At 43.2% G+C, this 14,636-nt stretch overlaps 1 long non-coding RNA gene across 1 annotated transcript in view; it reads right to left on the bottom strand.

Annotated features, from left to right (window-relative positions):
- LOC309843687 overlaps positions 1-14,636 on the bottom strand; it is a 138,582-nt gene that overhangs the window by 50,303 nt on the left and 73,643 nt on the right. Inside the window, exon 3 of the long non-coding RNA XR_014300279.1 lies at positions 12,214-12,338. This is a non-coding gene — a long non-coding RNA (uncharacterized lncRNA). The remainder of the gene's footprint in view (positions 1-12,213; positions 12,339-14,636) is intronic.

Here is a 14,636-nt window from a genome sequence, read left to right as displayed (position 1 = left end):
CCCACTGAGCCACCCAGGTGCCCTTCTTTTGGACAACTTCGACACCCCTCTTAATATTCTATTTTGTTTAAGTGTAGAAGTTGTTATACAAACTCATTGGCCATATCAGCATCTTCTCCCACCTCCCTCTTGAGAACAGATTTCAGGGTGAATGACAAAATTACCCCTCCTTTCACCTTGTAGAATTTCACAACAAAGGCTTGCTGGCAAGGCTAATGTGCTGTAGTCATTTTGCAAACAAACCATCAGGAAAAAAAATGCGTACAGATGACAGCAGATCTTGGTGTGAAGCCTGTGGACATGGTGGTATTATTTCAGTGCCCTCTTGACTGCTTTTACGCCAGTGTATTTCCTGTCTCCGAATCTCCTATGCAAAATCTGACCTTATATTGGGCTAACCAGTACCAGCTCAAAGCTTTGTGGTTTTTCTTGAGTAATGCATACCATTTTTGAAAGTTGGGAAGAAAGACAAGAGGGTTTATCTATCTGAGGTTTATGGGACTTTAGACACGTGTCTCTTGAGGTCCTCTGCAGATTCTAACAGTCCTGACACCGGCAGTCCCTTCACTTAGCCTTTCTTAAACACCAAGACAGATGTTTTACTTCCCTGTTTCCCATTCCCGTCTTTACGAAATATTCCAGCTGCGCTGCTACTCGGTCATCTTCATTGTCTGTCCTCACCTCTGCCCCAGCCTCCCAGGGAATCTGTTTATGAAGCCATCTGGCTAGTCTCTGAAAAACCACCGCGAAGGAAGCCCCGACCCTCGCTACTAGCAGCTTGCTCTGGAAACAAAAGCAGCTTCTTGTGGTTGGTTTTGTTTTGTTTTGTTTTGTTTCAGTTGAGGAGACCAGCAAAGTCTAGTAACTTTGGGGGAAAATGGGACTCGGTGACAAATGAAAATTGTAGACAAGCAAAGATCCCCCCCCCCCCCCCCAAACTAAGCCATCGAGATTTTAAAACTTCAGTCAGTCTGCCTTTCAGGATAACTACAGAAGTTAACAGGACAAGTGATTGAACCCAAGGGCAATGCCCCGTGGATAGCATCTCTTAAGTGTGTTTTAAGAACCAGGGGAACCTGCAGTGGATTTCCTCAAGGTTAATTCTACAGAATTTGAGGACACATTTAGAGAAACTACAATACCTCATTCCAGCCAAGCTTGCATATAAAAATGCTTGTGTCCCCCATGAGAGTTATGTCAGAGTTGGCATTTCAGAAGGGGAGAGTATAGAGCAGTAGAGAAGGGAGGGCAGGAGCTGAGGCTCTGCTCTGTCCAGATTCAGTCCCCCCTTCCCCCCTCCTGGGGTTACTGCTTTCAGCACCCTCTTGATGAAACCCAGCCGCCCACACAAAGTCGGAACAGATTTGACCAAGGTTTACCAAGTGTCTTGGGGAACTTCTGTGGCCTGCTAACGGCTGTCTGAAAATGTGAGCCTGAGGTTTGCATAGCATGCCAGGAGGGCCGCTGTGGGAACTTCTTGGGGAAGGCACGGCGGTCCCCAGGCTGCAAAACCCGGGGCTTTCCAGGACTAAGGGGTGGATAAGTGATGCTCCTGACAGTCTCCCCAGGTGGCTGTGTCCCCGAGGGTTCTCTTTCTGCCCTGTACACAGCCCCAGAGCAGCCTCCTTGCAGACATCCACCCCTGGCTCCAGACAGGAGGGGAGAAGGGGAGACAGTCAGGGAAAGCAGCTCTTCATGAGAAGTTTTACCATTTAACTGACTCTGCTCCGAACCTCAGCTGCCTCATCTTTCCAATGTGGACAATAAACCCTCTATAACCGGTTCTGAGAAATAAAAGTATGAAACAGGACTTTACAAATGTAAAAAGCACACACTAAATAGAGGATAGCACCACTAGGCCCTGCTCTGATCCCAACTAGTTGTGTGATCTGTGCAATTATGAATATAATCTATAGACCTTTCTGAAAATGCAGCAAGCCTGTGAAAAATCAAAGAAAACCTTTAAATAGCCAGGCACTTTCCGCCTGGCTAACATGACGTTCAACTCTGACACATTCTCTGTATCCCCATCACCTGGAGTTGGTTTTTCGAGTTCTAATTGAAGCAGTCTCAGATCTACTTCAGAATTCTTCCCTCAGAACATCCTAGCTTTGGAGAGGAAAGACTCTTCGGCGGAGGGTCAGGCAGCTCCTTTTATCTCTTGAGTTTTAATTCTGCAAACAAGTATAGAATGGCCTATGACGTGAACTATACGGGAGGTTTAACAAACACTAGACATACAACTCGGGGCAACCCCAGCAGGCTTCCTAATTGGCAGAGATGGGCACACCCAACTTGTCTTTTAGAGCATTTCCGTTCGAGTTGACTGTCCCAATTAAAACTGTGACCCAGATATAGTCACCTCTCCTCCAGAGAGCTGATATAACCAGCTCTGTGGGAAAGATAGTTTCCAGTTTGAGTGTTAAGTACATTAAAGTGAACTAGACTCAGATATATATCAAGTCAACCTCAAAAGCCATGGAAAGGGTGCTATGTTCCAGCAGGGAAGAGGAATTGGGACAAATGCCTTGACGTTCCCAAGCTGCCAAGTTTTGCACTGTCCTGACCCAAACCATCACTCTTAACCAGGCTGATATTGTGCCCCTAAACACACCACAGCCATGCCTGCTTTTGTTGTGGCTCTAGAAAGATAAATGTGACATGGTCAGTGCTCCTAAGGAGCTTATTTCCTGGCAAAAAAGATGGGAGTATGCCCAAGTAATTTAGTAGCAAATATCCAGTGAGACTTGGAGGAATGCCTGACAGAGTGACTAAGAGAGTATGATGAAAGGTCCCTTATGGCTGAAGGGCTGGGGAAGGTCATGGAAGAGATGGCATTTGATGGCAGCCTTGATGGAGGGTTTCAAGAGACTAAGGTTGGCATAAGATGATGTGGAAACAGGAGTGGCTTGGCTTGGCATGCAGGCCTAAGTGGGTCCAGTAGAGTCTCTGAAGGGACAGCAAAAAGGAAGGGGGCTGATGTTTCTTGAACACCTTCTAGGTCCAAGTGCATATGTTTCCATAAAATCTTTAGCATTGCTCTCAGTAGGCTTTATTATTCCCATTTTGTAGGTGGAAAAACAGAACGTCAAAGAAATTAAGTAACTTGCATCAGGTCCCAACAGCAAGTATTAGAGATCCCGGACTTTGAGCCAAGTCTGCCCAATGCCAAAGCCGGTCCACATTCTCTACAGTAAGCTGTTTCCCTGGAATCCAAGGCTTGAAAAAGGAGATCATGGCCATATCCTAAAAAGCTAAAGAATTTGGGTTTTTCCTTCCTTTTTCCTTTTAAAGACTTCTAGGTCTGGCTCAAACCCTACCCTTCTCACTAGACCTTTACTGAATGTTCCAGACTCTGATATTCCCAGTTACTATTCACAGGGTCCCATTGGCTCATAGAACTCCATCATGAATCCCCAGTAAAAGATACAGGTTCTTAAGGGAGAAGAACTGGTCTTGCCCTTTTTCCTTACTCCTGAATGAGTCGTTATGGAACTCTCTCTCTTTGGAGAGGATATAGAGACCAGCAGAGGCTGTCTTCTTTCCAGTGTGGCCTCCCTACACTGATGGTAGAAGGAGTGGGTGCGTGGGTGCCCCCCAATCTCCCAAGGTCCATCAATAAACATTTGCCATCCCTGAAGTTTCTCTCTACAAGGAAATCACAGGAAACATGCCCACCTCTGCTGAGAGCAACCAACTCAGTGCACCACCAGACCACAACTGGCCATGCTTAGTCACGTGCTGCTCTGAAAACTGATAATGGAGTTTTTATTGAATTGGTCTAGAGAGCCACACCGCCCTGCCTAGGTGTCCAAGGAGACACTCCCAGCCTGGACAGAGACCCCACCACAGGCAGCTCCAGCTCCTCTGTGGAAGGGCCTGAAGATGGTGCCAATTCATAGACTGGGAATTTATTTGGGTATCTCTGAATTTAGTGCCTCAGTAGATTCGTCAAAAGAAAGAGGCAGCTTTACCTTCCCACCAATCATTTCCAGACCATTTAACACTTCCTCTCTCATAATGGCTGATTTTCCAGGTCACAAATTTCATGGGCATACTTGCTACTTACAGGATAACTATTGATCATTTAATTGCAAGGTAAGTACCATAGAAAGGATCGGAAAAAATCACATGGTAAACAATTATCACCTGAGAACTTGGTTATTTTTGAGTCTGCCTTGCTACAAGTCATTTATTTTCAAAGTTAAATTTAGTCCTAGGAAAACCCTCATTTGTGTATGTAGAAATGATAAAAAAAAAATCTTCTTTTTAACTCATAATTATATCTACAATACCTGAGGCATATTCCTATTTTACTCTCCTTGACCATTTTCCTTCCATGCTGCATTCCCTAAAGTAACAGTAGAAGGCCAGAACTGGGGCTATACAAACCTGGTAAAGAACCCCAGTCCCATCCTTTACCAGAGATGATACCTTGGGCAAGATGCTTAAACTCGCTAAGCAGTTTTTCATTAGTTAGATGATGTGAAAACACCTACTGCATTGAAATATTGTTCATAATAAATAATGTGTAATATGCCTGGTGCATAGTGGGAATACAGGGACCCACTTTTCAAATGTTCATGTTATGGCCCTTCACTTATATGAAAAGATCTACATTAGGATTTGGTTTTGTCAACAAAAAGAAATCCAAAATGATTTTTCACTTTTATGAGAAAAAGCAAAAAGTACAATAGTGTTCAGTGTTGGTTTTAAAGTGAGCCATTATTGAGGCCGGGTCCACCCCGAGCCATGAGAGTGGCTCCCCCAAACTCCGTCCTTGGCAATTTCACTCAGCATCAAGCCGCCATAGCTTTGAGCTGTGTTTATGAGCATCTGTGCTTTATCTCCATTTATTTTGTGCATCCATTAGCAAGATTTGTCCTAAGATATCAGAGAAGCCTAATAGGAATACTCGACTTTCAGATGGTGGGAGAAACCTGTAACTGTAAGTACCCATATGGTGCTTACTCTATGCCAGCCACGGTTTTAACAGCTCTGTAATGTGTAGTAACTCAATCTTCACAACTCCCATGAAGGAACAATGTTCATCAGCCCTATCTTGTGGGTGGGAAACTGAGACACAGAGTCGCTTGCTTGAGGTCAAAACTATCAGAGCGGTAGAGCTAAGATCAAATCCCGGAAGAGTTCATGGTTTTAACCTCTGCATCAGACTGTCCCATAGATAATGAGCACAAGTTATTTACACTTAAAAAGCACTGTGTGATGAGGTCACCAGATAAGGGAGAGGATCAAATGTTAGGTTAGAGGTTACAATAGCCAGCCTTTACGATGGCTTTCCAGGATCCATGCTTCCAAGTATTCATACCTATATGTAACCTCCTCCCTTCCCTTGAATGTGGGCTGGACCTAGGGACTTACATCTGACAATCAGAATACGGCGAAAGTGCTGGGGTGTCACCAACAAGGCTAGGTGACAAGAAGACTACGGGTTCCATCTTGGTTAGCCTTTCCCCCTCACACCTACTCTGAGGGAAGCCAGCTGCCATGTTGTGAGCTGGGCAGCTGGGGAGAAGTTCATGTGGCAAGGGACTCAAGTCTAATGAACAGCGAGCCAGAGCCTGAGGCTTGCCAACAGCCTAACCAGTGAGTATGGAAGTGGATTCCTCCACAAGATGAGCCCAGCAAGCACTGCAGCGAGCATTGCCAACATCACCAACTTCAGCCCACAATTTCTAAATCCAATAAGCTAAGCAAATAAATAGCTCTTTCTAGCATACTCAGATCCACCACCAGAAAAATTACCAAAGGTAGATTTAACAGCCAAAAGAAAAAAGAAAAGAAGATAGGTTTTTATGTGTGTTGTTTACATTTTCTTAGTAAGGACCATTCGTGTCCCTGGCAGAGTGGTGTGGTGGGTAGAGCTCGGTCTGCATGAAAAGGTACAAGACTTGTCATCCCAAATTTGCCACAACCTCACTTCTCTCCCTAACTGCACTCAACGGCTGTGGAGTTTTGGGAAAGTCTATGAACCCTCTGGGTCTCTATAATCCCATGTAAAAAGGGATATAAAAAGGGATAATACCTTGCCTGCCTGAGCAAGCTAGGGGATGAGACCAGATCATGTTTCAAGGATTCTTCTCACTGTGAAATGTATGATTCTCTGAGGCTTTTATTCAGACCAAGTTTTGACAGCCCTATTACCGGGGTTCTCAAACTTTTTGGTCTCATGACCTCTTCACTCTTTTAAAAATTTTGAGGATCTGAAAGTATTTTTATTTATAGTGCAAGATATATATAGATATAGATCTTTATTTTGATCTAAATATATATATATATGTTTTTTAAATTAAAAGTGGGAAATTGTTTAAATTCATTAAATTATTTAAAAATAATAAGTCTTATATGTTAACATAAAAATATAATTTTATGGAAAGTAGTCACATTTTTTCACAAAAAGGAGAAAAGGGACATCGCTTTATGTTTTTTGCAAATCTCTTGGTAGATTCGCTTACTAGCTGGCTCACTAGAAGACAGCTAGTTTTTCATTCCTGCGTTTGCCTTCTTTCTTTCACCGTAGCACATGATGGGTAGCTTCTTCTCAGTACACTGATGAAAGAATGATGCGAAAAGGGCAAATAATATCATAGTGTTGCTATGAAAACAGTTTTGAATTTATAGAACCCCCAGAAAAGTTTCTGAAACCCCCAAGGATCCCTGGATCACAATTTGCAAAACTGCTGTTCTATTCATTCTTGTCGGAAATGCTAAGATTTCTTCTCAACCTTTTGCCTATCTATCACCCCAAATCATCATCATCATCACCATCATCATCATCACCATCACCAAACACGCACGTACACACACACACACACACACAATTTCCACACTTGATTTTCCTAAAACCTCTCTTTGGGAAACTTTACATCAAAATATTAACCCAAAGCAGACCCTTTGCAGACCTACTGATCCTCATGGTAGACTGTCAGCTCCTCCTCCAAATGGTGGCTTCCTGCTTATCTGCTGCCCCCACTGAAAGTAACAAATGGCTTCTTGAGGGTGTGCATCTAGTCTGACCAACTGGATGAATAGCTGAGGAATTCAAATGTTGCTTGCCTTTGAAGTGTTGGCTTCAAAAACAAGCGCCTAGGGGAATCAGCAATGAGCAGTCCTGCTTCAAAAGCTAGCAACCACCCATCCAACAAAACGACAGGGACCCTCTAAAGCCCCCCAGTTAGCCAACCAGGAAGGCACCCAAAGTGGGAGTGGGGGCAACATCTGATCTGTTGGGAGCTTTCAGAAAAGACATTTAATAACGAGCTAAGTGGAAAAGGAAATCCCTAGATCTGGCCACACTAAGTGGTAGCGTGTGGAGAGGGAAAGCACCAAGACGTGGACTTTTAGTTCTGGTTCTACCCTCAGCTCAGTGTTATCAAAAGCAAATGATTCTCTGAAAATGACAAAGAGGCAAGAAGAGCACTAAATTCCTTCTGGTTTTTCATGTCGAGTTTCTCATCAATGATTCACATTGGTCTGTGGATCTATATCTGAACCAAAGATAGGACATATTCCCTGACCTCTTTACACCTGAAATACATAACCCTTTCATTTAGTCAATAATTATCAAGACCACAGTTTGTTGCTGGCACTGTTTAACACTGAAAGAGCAATGAAAAAACACTGAAAAATTCTTGCTTTTATATTCTAGAGGAAGAGATATGCAAATAAAATACACCATATGTCAGTGGTGACAAGCATCACCACTTAAAGCAGGGAGAGAGAATATGGACTATAGAGTTGAGAGCTGTTTACAATTTTAAATAGCTAGTCAGTGTAAGCAAACTGAGTTTGCTTGGGAAAGTTGGGAATTTGAAATATGATATACCCCTGCGTGAATCTGGCCATCATGAAGTCAAATTCATTCATTCCATGAATCTGTTAGTCAGTCAGTCAATAAATGTTTCCTGGAACATTGAATATCTTGCAATGTTGGGAGCTTGGGGAGGTGGTTCCCTCGTGTGGAAATCAGCTTTTAATTAAGAGGCAATATCGAGTAATGACACTACAAGTGACTGGAAACCAGACTGTCTGAGTTTGCATCCTGTGTTCTAGCAACGAGATACTGGGCAACTGGGTGAACATGGCTGCTCTCCTATTTTTTCACCTTCAAAGTAGAAAGAATAAAAGTTCTTACTTGAGTGGTTGTAAGATGTTACTGGACATAACACCACTCTCAAATGGTAGCCATGAAAGCAAAAATCAGAAGAGAAAATCAGGAGCAAATTGTCTGTGGGCACATGAGAGACTCTCTCTTGGGACTACCTAGAAATAAATGGGGTCCAATGAGATTTGAGACTTATTTGGATGGCAGAGTCTTGGGAAGATCCGGTTACACTACTCGTTTTCAGGAGATTCTGTGGGGCTCCCAAAGCAGAGAGGAAAACACCTCCCACTAATGACTTTAGCTGACCAAGAGAGCTGGCCATAAAAGGGACCATTCCAAACAGGATAGGCTGATTTTATTACAGAAGGAAGCGATTTTCCTTGACATAAAGGACTGCTGTGCCTCTGAGCATTTCTGGAGTGAAGGCTTTGCTATCCTCACTGTCCAAGTGCTGACCAAACCCACTCCTGCGCCCAGAATGTTGCCACCAACCGACTGTAGCCTGTCCTCCCTCGTTTGCATAAGAATCCTGCTCCATCTGTTAGAAGGCGCAATATCTGTTCATGCTAATCTGATTGCTCCTATAACTTGTATTAAAAAACATGGAGGTTAGCACAAGCTTTGCTCTGACCTTTGATTTTCCAATATCGCATCTGGGGTAAGCACTTCTTTTAATCTCTACGGACAATAGGCAAAATTTCACCAAGGGGACTGCTGACAGAGGCAGAGATCATAGAGCATGTGTCCATGACCCCAGGTTAGATGATTATAATAATGCTTTTTAGGCTCTTCTAATAAAGAATATGCTGAACAGGCTCCACCGTGCGTGTGCAAAAGTCTAATTGCTGTTAACATGTCATTCCCATCACTGAGAAGCAACAATGTACTGACGGCTTGTCAAATCCAGAATTGATTTTGAAATTGCTTTAATGAGGCGGTGAATAAGTTTGCAGGAGCCCGGCCATCTGAGAGGCCTCCACGGCATCAGGCCGGATCACCTGCAGTTGCTTTGTTGACTGTTCATAAATGAGGAGGGGCACACAGAGGCTTGCTATTCGGCTGCTGTGGATTTGTAAGCTCTGGACTAGGATTTCAGTCCCTGTTCCCATGTCTGAAGTTCCTTGCATTTTAGATTTGTTTTGAAGTGTGTGTGTGTGTGTGTGTGTGTGTGTGTGTGTGTGTGTGTGCATCTCCCTTTCAGCTGTGTTCCCCCTCCCACCCGCCTCTGAAAAATACCTCTGACGGAAAGGGTTGGGCTGGTTTTTCTCCAAAGTACGGGGAAGGTTTACAAGTTCCTTCTTGTTCCCACCCAGTATGTGTAGAGCCGCTCTGAGAGTAATGAGCCTCCTGCTCTGGATCAAGATGGATCGTCAACAGAGGGGGAGGCCCGGATGCAGAATAAACCTTTTCGACCTGCATCACTGTCTACAGAGAGGGAATCGACCAACCATCACTCTGCTTCCAAAATGACTGCACCCGCTTTTTGTTTCCCCTGAAGGATGAGAAAAGTTGGTAAGGTTTTGTCAACTGCCAAGGCTAGAACCCACAGCTGTTCTCACGGTCCAGTGAGCTGACAGGGGGGGAAGGGGCAGAAATGGCCCGGTGTGGTTCGCTATCACCCTCTAAGAGCAACTCTTGCCAGGTCTTTCCACATCGCCAGGCGAGTATGGGGAAAGGAGCAAAGAAACCTTCCAAATGAGACCAAATCTAAAGCAATGGGTCGCCTAATTCCTGCCCAAGATGTGGTTTTGGATTCGTGATAAGGAAACGGGTGCTTTCCCGGAGGAGAGAATGGAATAAGCTTTCCTGCTTCCTTATCTTTAACTTGTAAACACCTCCAACCCCTTGACAATGAAGACAAATGTATGCCCCAGCTTGCAGTAAAAATGAAAAAACTGCCAGTAACACTTCACAATTGTCGCTTTTATTACCTGCCTCCCCCACCCAGAACATTATTTCATTCAGAGCCAAGGTAGAGAGCCAAATTGCCTTGTTTCCAAAGGATATGAGCGTATTTTAGGAAAGCATCTGTGGGTGTTATATTCCATGGGGCATCATCTCATTTATATTGCCCCCACGTTTATGAGTACATGACCGGCATCCTTATCAGGTTCATATGCCTTCAAGAAATTGGATGCTACGGGGTCCATATATCAATGTTACGATGATGTATATTTCATGAAATCTGTAAATAAGGTCAACAGGATGGGGATATTCTGGATGACAGAATCTTTAATAGTTTTTGAGGAATGGCTTGTTTCCCTGTAAAAAGTCAATTTACCTTTTTTTTTTTTTTTTTTTTTTTTTGACTCTTGTTCATTTAAAAAATCTGATCTGGCTACTTTGGCAGAGACAAACCCCACCCGCCCATGCTCCAAGCATGTGAACAGAAAGAGGTAGCCACTTTTATATAAACGAATGGGTTGAAATGCAAGTTGTTAGCATCAAAAGAGTAGATAATTGGCGCCTCTGGGGTTTCTGATAGTTTGTCTTTTCTTATCGCCTGAAACAGTGTCTCTAGATGAAGGAACAGGTGACTTGGTCTTCAAAGAACGCAGTGACAAAAGAAAAAGAAAATACTCAGGGTCATGAGTGCCAGGATTTAAAGTTCAAAAATGTTGTTTTTATAATCTCAGTGAAATTGGAAAGTAATCTCAGCTTCTGCCAAGACCTCCATCTGTCCCAGGCATCAGCTGCAGATTGGGGTCTGTTATTGTAAGAAGTGTTTGACGTGGGCTCAAGAGCTAGAGAAAATGAAGTTGTTATGTCCCGCTCTCCATACCCTCTGCCTTGACTCCACGCTGCCCAGGATGGAACACAGGCACCTAAAACAATTCACTCACCTCTCCACCCCACTGAAGACCAAAAGCGAAGCTGCCTGCTTGGGAGGGAGAGATGCTGGAGACATAGGGGGACAGAATTGGAACCACAACTCTGAGTGATATTGAAAATGGCAAGCGCAACTGGGAAGGCTGAAGGATGGTCACCAAATCTGTTGCCAGGACTTGGGTATCCTCTTCTGGGCCCTCCTCTCTGGAGCTGTGACCTAGGAGTAGAGGTGGTTCTGTACAAAAAAGGTGACTAAATGGAAATATTAGGGCTGCAAAGGCCTTAACAAAGGGCTAGTTCTATAGACGCAGTAAATACTGGGGCACCTGGGTGGCCCCATCAGTTAAGTGTCTGCCTTCAGCTCTGGTCATGATCTCGGGATCCTGGGATCAAGGCTAGCACAGGGCTCCCGGCTCAGCAGGGAGTCTGCCTCTCCCTCTCCCTATGCCCCTCCCCCCGTCCATGCTCTCCCTACCCTCTCTCAAATAAATAAATAAATAAATAAATAAATTTAAAAAATAAAGAAGCAGTAAATATTGAACTCATACTATAGATATAGACGCTGATCTTCCCAATTTGCATATATATGTAGATGTATATATGTATACATATATACGCACACATACATAAAGAGAGAGAACAGTAAAGACAGAGGTTTTAAAAATGTAATAGCAACTTTCAAACAACTAAGGAAAGGAAAATATCCTTCAGTATTAAATACATTATTATCTTATTGTCCTTATTATTAACAAGATGGTGTAGATGATCTCTTCCAGATCAATGAGCATCCCCTCAGGCCAAAACACAAGAGCAAAAGTGAATCTTGAGTGACAGAGCCTGGAATTTCACTTGCCCCCGCCACCTGCTCTTGGAGGTCAATGGTACTATAGTGTGTAATTACCAACTTCATTGCTGCCTCTTAGCTTGCCTTCTCCCCCTGTCTAATTGATGGCCAAGACACCAATGTTGTTTCAGATCTCTAAAAACATCTTGGGTATAAACTACTTCTCCATCCAACAGATGCTGCTCACTTGGGAACCTACCAGAGCTGGGAACGCAAGGATGGCTTGTGTTTGCTCAGACTTAAGGAAAAAAAAAATGATAGAGCAAAAAGCAAGATTATGGATCTACTCCAGGTAGAAAGAAAATTAACCACAATCTTAGAATTTGGTCTCAGCTGCAACTTCCACTCCATACATTCATTAATGTACTTACTGGCCCTCTTCCAAGTAAAGGATACCTGACCTTCAGTTTCTTACCTTTCTTTTAGTTCTTACTTGCGTCCCTTGTGTCCCACATGGAGACAGTGGAATCATTGCTTCGGCAAATGGTGAAACTGTATAAGGAGTCCACATGGCAATGGATTGTTCACATCTGTCAATGGCTGTGAAGAGAGCACCAGAACTACCATAAGATCTTCTTGACCAATGAAACACAAACCACTAGCCAAACTCTATGCCTAGAAACTATGCTCTGAAACTGACCTCTCCAAAACCGGAAACAACATTGCACCCAGGAGAATTTGGGGAACTTGGTCTCTTTTCTTGCTCATCTCTGGGCCACTAGAGTAGACTCCTAGAAGCACATCTCTTCTTTCTCCCTAAGCACCAAACCCCAACTCCCCTGGGAGACACAGATCCTCTGTGGAGTGGCTGGTTTCCATTCCAGACCCTTCTCTATTTCAGCCCATTACCACAGCCCAGCTAGGACAGGACAAGAGTTTTTAAAACAAAAGGGAAGGGCGCCCTTGGAGCTTTTGTCATTGAATCCCCTGTAAACATGGTTACTCCAACCCTTCACGTCCTATAAACCTAACTAGACAGCAGATGCTATATGCTAAGATACAGGGCAAAATTGGACTTTCAAAGGGGTGGACCCTTATATCTTTTTCATGGCTAAAGCTACTAGTTTCTTTTTTCTTTACTTTTTTTTTTTTTTTTTTTTTTTTTTAATTTGATGGGCGTGGGGAGGGTGTGAAACTCCCTGTTAAGCAGAGAGCCCAACATGGGGCTCGATTCCGGGACCCTGAGATCATGACCTGAGCCAAAGGCAGATGCTTCACCAACTGAGCCACCCAGGTACCTCTAAAGCTTCTTGTTTCTATCCTAGGTTAGGGATCAATAAAATATAGTCACATGCTAAATCTGGCCTGTTGCCTGTTTTTGTAAATAAAGTTTTATTGAAATATACCCATGCTCATTCATTTTCATATTGTCTAGAGCTGAGTTGGCACTACAACAGCTGAGGTGAGTAGTCATGACAGAGACTCTATGACTCGCAAAGCCTAAAATATTTGCTCTCTGGCCCTTTAGAGAAAATGTTTGCCAACCCTTTCTCTATTGGTTGTCTTCACATTACCCAATTATTATTGGTGGTAGCCTTCATCAATTCATCTGCTATTGACTGTTTTGGTTTATGATGGGTAGGCTCACAGACTCTAAACAAACAAACAAAGGCAACTCACATGCACCAGATCCTGGTTATTAGTGGCTGAGTCCATAAAAATAGAGGGAAATGCACAGGAGCAAACTATTTCAATAATTTTGTAAGAGTGGCAGAGGCAAGAGTTGCATACTTAACTGAACCCCACATGGTTATTGAGCAAATGCTTCAAGATTCGGGAGCAAATAAAGATAAAAGAACTCTGCCCTGTAGAGTATCAATGAAAAAGAAATGTATTGAAGATTATGTCACATTAGACTCTGCTATCCAAAGTCCACAGATATGGAAATGAAGGAAATCTCTTTAGGGATTTGCTCAGAGAAACCTGAATTTGTTTCACTTGTTCAAATACCAAATACTAAGTGATTCTTTACAAAGAAATCTTTTTTATAAGAAGTATCTTTTAAAGTGAAAACAAAGAAATGAGTGTTTGTTTCTCTGTGGAAGACATAATGCCAAATCTAGCATACCTCCCCACTCGGTCCCACACCTAGTGTCCATTTTAGAAGTCACTGCCCACACTTTGTCACTGAGCTGATATGAAGTGAGACAAGGTTCCTGCAGAGACCTGACTAGTATGTTTTCCAAGAGGCACATAACTAACCTTTCAGCAAACGTACTTGACCAAGTTTCCCTCAAAGCCTGATCGTTTGGACAGAACTTGACCCAAGTCCCTTTCACTTGACCAAAGGGTTGAAAATTGACATGGATTTGATATGGAGCTGCAAAAGCTCACTCCTAGGCCAGCTTAGATTTTCCCAACTGTTGGATCACATACCAAAGGAATTAAGGGTCCAATATTGTGATGCTCACCTTTCTGTCCACACTACGTCTCCAAATGCAGCTATAGCTATCCCAGCCACTTGGAAGGTGGGAAAATAGCCTTCAACCTCCCTGTACTAACTTCAGGCTATGATGGAATAGGCACATGTGGAATAGGCAGCATCCACACCCATCCTCTCTCACACATGTACCCACAGAAAGAGCCTATATCTTGCAAGTAAAGTGTAAGCCATATCCAGAACTTAAGGCGGAAGAACTCTTGGAGATAAAAAAGATGAGTGTTGCAAGATGAGTGTGGCATCCCTTCTTTGACATTCATCTCGCCATAAGATACGGTGCTCCTTCTCAGTACATTTTCCACTCTATTTTATAATTAAACTGTATCTTATTCATCTATGAATTCTTAGCATCTGACATAGTATGTGGTATGTAGGTGCTCAATAAATATTTTTTCATG

This window comes from Mustela nivalis (assembly GCF_964662115.1).
Source record: "Mustela nivalis genome assembly, chromosome: 11".
Lineage (NCBI taxonomy): Eukaryota > Metazoa > Chordata > Mammalia > Carnivora > Mustelidae > Mustela > Mustela nivalis.
The sequence above is the reverse complement of the archived record's forward strand: the minus strand, read 5'-3'. Positions and strand labels throughout refer to the sequence as shown.